Genomic DNA, 9530 nt, shown 5'->3' with positions numbered 1-9530 from the left:
CCTGATTTGTACTTGCGTGCCGTGTTCTTAAGCACCGAAAATAGGCGATCTACAAGCTCACACAGTGCACTATACACTTCGATGTGTTGTGATCGTTGTAGATTGACAGTTTTCAGTACGCGACTACCGGCGCGCACCTCAGTATAAAATCATCCTTTGCTGTACCTTTTCCTTCAGGAAAAATGACTTGTTTGTCTCTTGAAACGGTGTTTGATCAAATGCACCCGTTTGATTGATTTTTAGAGCATTAGAACTAAATTAGAGTATTTAAGTAAAAGGTCTATTTATCAGATTTTGTTTTGCTTGTATCATTTGTATAAAAACTGTGAGAGTGACTAATATAGTTCTGGGTTTTGGTATGTCCTATATGATGTTGTGCTTTTTATTTTGAAGACAAAAAAAAGAAAGAAAACATAATCCAGGTACTCTTATCCAGGTGAAATTACTAGTGATTTGTAGCAGTTGTTACAGGGTGGTCCAATGAGAGGTAACCACCACCTAAGAACTAATATGTCACATTCTTCACTCTCTCTGCCATGTTGAAATGCAATACCAGTTGCAATTTAAAATCTGTGTCTGATTTAAGTATTAATATCCCATGTAAATAGTCTACTACTATCTCAACATTATTATGAAAGATTATTTCACCTTTATTTTATTATTATTATTATTATTATGTTTTAGTTATTTTTGTTTTACTAACACTATTTTAATACATGATGAGGGTTGGAAAAGTTAACATTTGTTACCGCAGTAAATCACCAAGCATTATTAATCTTCAGCTAAATGCGTTCAACACAAATAGCCTCATTGTTCCGTTAATATTATTCTAACACCTCTGGGGATTGATTGTGTTATAGAATGTACAATAGCAACACTTTGTATGGGTCCATGATTTATTTACTGAAATGGTACCGTAACTCAGCTATTAGTATGAATTGTTTCCTTCAGCAAGTTCAACACATTATGGGGTACAAGTTTGTGTTTGTGCTTCGGCTTTCTGAAGATTTTATAGCATTTGCTGTTGACACCAATGGGTACCATTGGCTATTTCCTGCCATGAGCCTCAATGGGGATCACTAACAATACTAATAAACTTTTTTCCTGTGTGTGCGTGCGCGTGTGTGTGCTGAAGTACATAACTTATCCCCCATAATATGATGAAAGCCTGGTAAATCTTCTCTACCAGGCACCATGTATTACTCTTGTTCTGTTGAAACTTGTGAAACTCTCATGTTTAATACTTCTGCTGGCTAACCCTCAGTTGTGTTCTAATTTAATTCACCAAAGTAACACAAAAGCCTCCATTTGTTTTAACCATGCGACCACATTCTTCACCACACATTGAAAATCTACATTTCCAGCCGTGCCAAATACTGAAGCAATATTTTCCATTTATTGTCAGCATAATGCATTTGACACACAACAGACTTGTAGCCTACATTTGATCATGCATGAAATTATTTAGCACTTGATGTGAATGTGCCTCCTGAATAAAGTGTATTGTGTGAACGCTGTTTGAAATAAAACTAAAATATATATAAAAAGCTTTGCCACAGCAATACATTTCAACACTTCATTGTCCTCATGACTGCTAAGACATTGTACCCCTTGTTTTCCTGTACAGGAATGACCTTTTATTGCAAGACTATTTAGGTTATACTAGAAGGTTAGTCTAGATGGAAAGTGGGGTCCACACGCGCATGGGTGGATTATTTACACCTGTTTTTTTTTATTCTTTGAAGTCTGTATTTTAAGATTCTGCCAGGTAACAGGCTGAAATAATGTCCCATAGAGTTCATTTTAACCATTTACTACACATATCCTGAAAATGGAAAAATTTGAAAGAGCACAACTTTTGAAGGAGACAAATGTTATGTACAGAGATAAATGTTTTTTATCCCCCACACAATTTGGACCCAAGGAATTCAATAAAGTGGTTATTATTCAGATTCAAGCACATCTTGACTCTATTATAGGACAAAAAAAACGTCTCATTAACAAATGACTTGACCTGCCCGGTAAAACATGTTTACAATTTACAATTTAGCAGACGCTCTTAATCCAGAGCGATTTACAGTAATCAAGGTAAACACGAGGTAATACATCAAATGCATAGAAATAGTCATCTAGGATCATAGGTAAACCGAGAACTTATAATCAGTCTAAAATATACAGTTCTATAATATAGAAAAAAAGACATCCCAAAACAAACTGGTAAGGCTACTTCTTGGCCTTACACCTACAACTCATCTAACCCAGTCTCACTTTGCTAGGGTCGGATGGCTCAGGGTTGAGGACAGAACCACTTGCAATGGGCCTGGTCTACAAGATAGACCACAACGAAAATACATCCATGTACATGTCAAAGTACTTAAAAAACGTCAATGAAGTCCGCAGTCACAACACCAGACGAAGCTCCACTGATCACGTCCAACCCAGATTTGGCACAAACAAGGGGTTGAATTCGTTCTCCTGCTATGCCACAAAAATGTGGAATGCCCTACCAAAAGCCATGAAGGAGTGTAAAACCCTGCTCTCCTTCAAAACCTCCCTAAAAGAATACCCACAGGTGGCTGCAATTTGAAACTGGCATCAAAGCCTATAAAACCTACAAAAAGGCATGGCATGCCCTTCCGCAGGTCTTGAGTGCTGCAGCCTCAGTGGAAATGTTTTAGAACCACTTAGAAACACCACTGTTTAAACAAACATTTGCGGAATGTCTTAGATGTTTAGTTTTTTTTATGTTTGTGTTTTTAATCTTTTGAATGTTTTGTACTGTGTCTTTATTTCAGTTGTATGTAAAGCACTTTGTGAGTTCTCTCTGTGAGAAGTGCCATACAAATAAAATGTACATACTTACTTCACCACACTACACGTTCATAGGAGTTGTTTCTCCAGGCAGGTCATGTCATTTGTTAATGAGGTAATCAAACGTGGCACTGCACTGGCTGTGATGACATTAGAGACTATGGATGATGATGATGGTGCTGCTGTTGTTGTTCCCCAACTGGAAGGAAAGTTTTAAGCCTGCTCTCAAATTTAGAAACTTACAGTGTCTGTCTCCTGGACCAAACCTTGAAGATGGTCCCGCAGGAGAGGAGCCTGATAGTTGAAAGTTCTAGGATCCACACAAAGTAAGCCTTCATAGCCTACTGGGAATGCAGTGACTCACGCTTGTGCGTGCTCTCTCTCTCTCTCTCTCTCTCTCTCTCTCTCTCTCTCTCTCTCTCTCTCACACACACACACACACACACACACACACACACACACACACACACACACACACACACACACACACACACACACACACACACACACACACACACACACACACAAATCTTATTTCAGCCTCCAAGGATTATGAGAACATTGTAGACGAGAAAACAACAACAAATATTTTGTAAAAAGAGAAATATAGATGTAATCTGAAAATGTTTGGCTCTGTTTTGTTCTATTTTTGCCCTGAAATACAGTCAAGATATGCTTGAATCTTAGTAATACCAATATTAATGATTTCCTTGAGTCCAAATTGTAAGGCAAATGTGTTCATTTGTGTCCAAAGATTTGCTAAATGCTATTATTTCCATTGTTTAGTTTGGGTACGATCTGTGTAACATAGGGTTAAAAATGAACCCCATGGGACATTATTTCAGAATCTTAAAATACACACTTCAAGGATAAGAAAATGCAATTGGTGAGAAAAAGTATTATGTGAACCTTTCCAGCTCCATTTATTTTGTGCTGTTCTGCTGTAGTTCTGTACCTGGCCTGTAGACCTGTTCGCAATTTGGTGTTGGGGGAATTTCTCACCTGAACTGAGTCAGTGGGTCCCTAGACATGAAAAATCCCGGAGGTGCTTGTTCGCCAGAGTGGCACGAATGGCGCAATGGCCAAATAAAAAATGGCCGCCATCGGCTATGATGAAAATCCAACTTTTTTGTTTCTGAATGTATAAACAAATGTAATACCTCCATTTTGACTGATTGGGGTGTGTGGAATTCATTTTTGATATTGTTATGACCTTTTTGGGTGATTTTGACCTTGAAAGGTCATGGTCAAGGTCATTTTGCTATTCCAAAGACATTGGCCATAACTTGGCCATTGTTAGGAGTAAAAACAGGTGCAATAAGTCTATTTCAACTAATTCTGACATTTAGAATTCATTTCTGATATTGTTTTGACCATTAAGGATCATCATGTCATGTCATTTTTCAATAATTCAATTACGATGTTGTACTTTACTATCCCTTTTATTGTATTCTTTTTCATAATAATTTGTTTTATTTACAGCAAAAGACATGTACATGAGAAAAATAACAATTCTAAACATCTCTGTTTAACTTTTATTTTAATTGGGTGTTGAAATTAGCAAACAAGACTATGTAGGAATAAAAGTGATATACAAATAAGACCATACCACAAAATCAAATAAGAATTTTGTTGGTGGCCGTCATTAAGAATGCTGTAGTCTCCGAAAGAGAAGAAAACTGGAATCTACATGCGGACTCTATGCCAATCTTTGCAGAATGTGATTGCAAAAACTACCTGCGTCATGGCTCATGGTATCTTGAACAAATCAAGATGCTAGAGTTCACACATCCTGAGCTCTATCGCCGCTTCTCTATAGGCCAGTGGGTTATTCGGGATCGCCCAGGCTGGGTCTGGGCTGTAGGAGGTGACATGAAGGTTGAGCAGACCATTCAGCGAGTGTCGACGGGTCCAGGAGGTCACTCTGTAGTAGGAGCCACACACAATGCAAATTCTGTGGCAGAGTTCGAGCTCTTGTTCCACGAGATTGGGTCAATCACCAATGTACTCAACTTTCTCACCAACAACCACACCATGAAAGATACAGAATGCCATCTCCAGCATGCACTGAGTACCACTCGCCGCCTTACATTCAACCGGAATGTGGCGAAGCTGCTGGACTTCGTGCTAGAGCATCAGAATCCATACTTAATGATGGTCAATGTGCCTGTGCCACAGCACAATCTGCTCACAAAGCAAGCAATTGACCGAGGGGTCACTCCACGCCTGCTCAATTGTCAAAAAAATGGGGAGCGTGTCTACTGCTCATACAGACATGAGAGGTTAGTTGAGAAGACCAAGAAAATGAGCTCAACCATACCAAAGTGGAAGTTACCTCAGTTCAATGAGCAACCACTGAAGACGCCAACAACCATTCTGAAGGAGCAGAAGTTAGTCTCATTCAAAGACATGGCTGAGGCACATAGGAGTATGGACATTGCTAAGGAGCGGGGCATGAACATCCGGCAGATACTTACTCATGATATGCTCTCAGCATCTCCCCTGTTTGATAGTGACCTTCCAGCTCATGTCAACAAGTCAAAACGTGTCAGTGAGATTGAGCCTGAACTTGACCTCACCCAATGGAGTCCAAAGTCTACTCTTGCCACTCATGTTGTGGTAGATTTCATGTCGAAAATGTGGCAGATGCCACTTGCACGATTCCCTACTTTAGGTGCTGTCATCAACGCCATCATCAGCTCAACATTATCCCTCTGCCAAGAGCCAGGGTTCATCCATCTCATACTCGATTCCTACATTGAGATGTCTCTAAAGGAAGGGGAGCGCATGCGGCACACAGACTCAAGAACAGGAATCGACATCATTGGCATGAACAGAGACACACCCATCCCTCAGCGACTTGACAAGTTATGGGCGTCTGAGCAGAACAAGTGCAATCTCCAACTGCTAGTTCGGGATGTGGTGTGCAGTCAAGCCAGTCAAGCCTGTGGCAATGCTACCATCATTGTCAGCTCTGTTGTCTCTGAAGATGAGGTGCTCCCAGCAAAGGCGGCTGGTGGTGAAAAGATCCCAGACCTATTGAACTGGATTGAGAAGGCTGAGACCAGATTGGTGGTGCATTTGGAGTGGTGTGTTCGTGTGAAACAGAGCAAGAGAGTTGTCATAGTCTCCAATGATACAGACACCTTCGCATTACTGCTATACTACACCCCATACTTCCAAGCACTGGGGGTGAAGGAGATCTGGCAGCAGTATGGCACCGGTGAGAAGCAGCGCATGCTTCCACTGCATCAAGCAGTCTCTCATCGTGGAGCACCACTAGCCAAGACAGTTATCAAGGTGCATATCCTGACTGGAGAAGACTGCATGAGCAAGGTGGGGACCAAACATGAAGCTATGGCTTCTGACCCAGTACAATATTTAACAAACTTTGGAGAGGCAGACACCTTGACAGAACAAGACACAGCGTTGGCAGAGAAGTACTTGGTACGTGTCCGGACAGGGACCAGGTCAAGTACAACTGCTGAGACGTTTGATGACCTCAGGGAAAGCTATACCAGTGCCAGCGCTGGAATTAATGCTATCCCTCCCACAAGTAGTGTGATCAGAGGTCACATCAAACATGGTGCTTTTCTGGTGCATAGGGCTTGTCACCTGCTTGCGACAGCCAAGGAACCTGAGGCAAGATTAGAGCCAGTGGAACATGGATGGGAGGAGCACTTTGGTACTCTACTGCCATCAAAATGTCTGAAGCCCTTACCACCGAGTATGCAAGTGTGCAGGCAAGTGCGACACTCGGCGATGTGGCTGCCGTGCTGCTGGAGTTCCGTGCATCATATTCTGCCATGGAAAACTGGAAAATCCTTCATGTAAAAACCCATCACACTAACCAGCATGCACACATATATGGTGCACTGTAAGAGAAATTGTAACAAAAATATATGATTTTATTTGTATATCACTTTTATTTTCTTATCTCGTCTTATTTTCTAATTAAAGCACCCAAATCAAATAAAAGTTAAAGGGGGATATTTAGAATTGTTATATTTTTCATGTTCATGTCTTTTGTTATAAATAAAACAAATAATTATGAAAGAAATACAATAAAAGTGACTAAAGAAACAAATCAAGTTATTGAATAATGACATTGATATTGATATTTCAATGACAAGATGATCCTTAATGGTCAAAACAATATCAGAAAGGAATTCCAAATATCAGAATTAGTTGAAATAGACTTATTGTCTCCGCCAGGAGAGTTTGTTTTCACTTTCCGTCAGCCAAGCAAACATTGGTCGAGCCTCACGTGACACTTGACAATACGGTGAAATAGTGTGATCTGATTGGCTAGTGAAATATAACGGGCTATAAATACATGTGTCACTTTGAAAGAGTCTTTGCCTCTTTCAAAGTGAGGTAAGACAGGAATAATCACTAAATGGCTGAGAAATGGCGGATACTGTAACAATTGGATAGGACACTTACACAGACAGGACAGATAGGACACTTACACAGACAGGACGGATAGGACACTTACATAGACAGGACGGATAGGACACTTATACAGACAGGACGGATAGGACACTTATACAGACAGGACGGATAGGACACGGATAGGACACTTATACAGACAGGATGGATAGGACAGTTATACAGACGGATAGGACACTTGTGTCATGTTACTATGACACAGTAACATATTTTTTGTAAGAATTAGAACATAAGAATTAGAACATTCCCAACATTCCCAACACAAGTCTGCTGGCGGAGACTTGTGCTCCGAGGAGCACTTTTTCTAGTTGCACCTGTTTTTACTCCTAACAATGGCCAAGTTATGGCCAATGTCTTTGGATTAGCAAAATGGAAAAGGTCAAAATCACCCAAAAAGGTCATAACAATATCAAATATGAATTCCACACACCCTAATTAGTCAAAATGGAGGTATTACATTTGTTTATACATTCAGAAACAAGAAAGTTGGATTTTCATCATAGCCGATGGCGGCCATTTTTGATTTGGCCATTGCGCCATTCGTGCCACTCTGGCGGACAAGCACCTCCATGATTTTTCATGTCTAGGGACCCACTGACAAAGTTCAGGTGAGAAATTCCCCCAACACCAAATTGCGAACAGGTCTACAGGCCAGGTACTGGACTACTGTCCTGTAATAGAATCAAGATGTGCTTGGATCTTGATAATAACCACTTTAATTAATTTCCTGGGTCCAAATTGTATGGGATTGTTTTGCCTCTGTAGGCTGTTTCCTTCTAGAGTTATGTGATAACTTGGCTGAGAGATTCCATTTTTCTGCCATTATTTTGATAATAGATTTGAATGTTTTTGCTTTTGCTTTATTGTTACATTATTATTGCTTTTTCTGTAAAGCACTTCTGCTTTATTTATTTTTTTGCTCTTTAAAACACTTTGAGCTGCATTCATGTCATGAAAGGTGCTATATAAATAAAGTTTATTATTATTATTATCGCTTAGCTGAGGACCCATGAGAACAAGAGCTGCACCAGACACTCTTAAATGGTTATCCCTGTCATTCAAGTAAAGACAAGTTGTCTGATTATTTTAAGTATAGCCTACTTATGTGTGGGTGAGTCTAAAGGGCTTTTATATAAAACAAAAAACAAAACAAAAAATTGAAACAAAAACAACAAATTAACAATGCCTAAACCATAGACGGGTTTCCGAGCGACGTCATCACAGAGCAGAATGCGCAATCTGCGCATGCCTGGGGGTAAGGCGCGTTCGAAAATACAGCCCTGAGCGGCAGTGAGCGCACTGGCCAATACAAACTAATAGGCGAGTGTGCTCCGGTGCGTAATTTCCAAACGCACCCTATAGGCTTCCCCCCGCAGCTGCGCGGTCATATTCCTCTCATGTTTACTAACAGGAAACCCGTCTATAAGAAATATAATTACATAAAAAATGAGCGCTCATAAATCGGGAGATTAGTATCAAATGGGGGTCTGTGGCCTAATGCACATCAAATTGGGGGTCCTTGAAATTAAAAAGATTGAGAATCTGAATCACTGTAATGGATGAATAGCTTTAACCGTAAACACACATGGTGACGTTTGACCACATGTCTTCAAAACCACAGAGACTTTGTTTTCCTTCCTCTTCTTTTACGAGACTGTGTCCTTAAATATCCTTTCTTTCTTCAAGTGTCCTGAAATGTAGGTCAGTTGACGACAAACCAGCCAATTCACAGCAGAGGGGCGCTGTAGCGGGCGGGGTAGCCCTGAAACATGACTGTCATATTATTACAAGACAGTCATGGATGAACTTCAACCTGGTGTTTGCACTTTTTTTCCTTTTTATTCCGCCTATCTACATATACGTTCAAATTTAAAATATAAAGTAATGGCCCTATGGTTATAGATTTTACAATTATGTACGGGTCCTCAGAAATACCCGTATCTTCCGTATTGTTCAATAAAAAGTATTTTAATCCGATTGGTGGCTATTTTCTCATAGAGTAATAATGTATCAGAGTGCAATACTCATCCCAACCGATAGTTTCGCAACTGAAAGCAAAATGGAGAAAAGGCGGAGAAAATGACCACCGATCGGATTAAAATGCTTTTTATTTAATAATACGGAAGATACGGTATACTTTTAAGGAACCGTGCATAATTTTAACATTTGGGGCCATGCTGTAAGCACTTTATATTTAAAATGTGAACGTTTATGTAGATGTACGGGTCAAAAAGATAGAAAGTGCAAACACCGGGTTGAAGTTCATC

The sequence above is a fragment of the Gymnoscopelus microlampas genome (assembly GCF_963454915.1).
Source record: "Gymnoscopelus microlampas genome assembly, chromosome: 6".
NCBI lineage: Eukaryota > Metazoa > Chordata > Actinopteri > Myctophiformes > Myctophidae > Gymnoscopelus > Gymnoscopelus microlampas.
Note: the sequence above shows the minus strand (reverse complement) of the source record.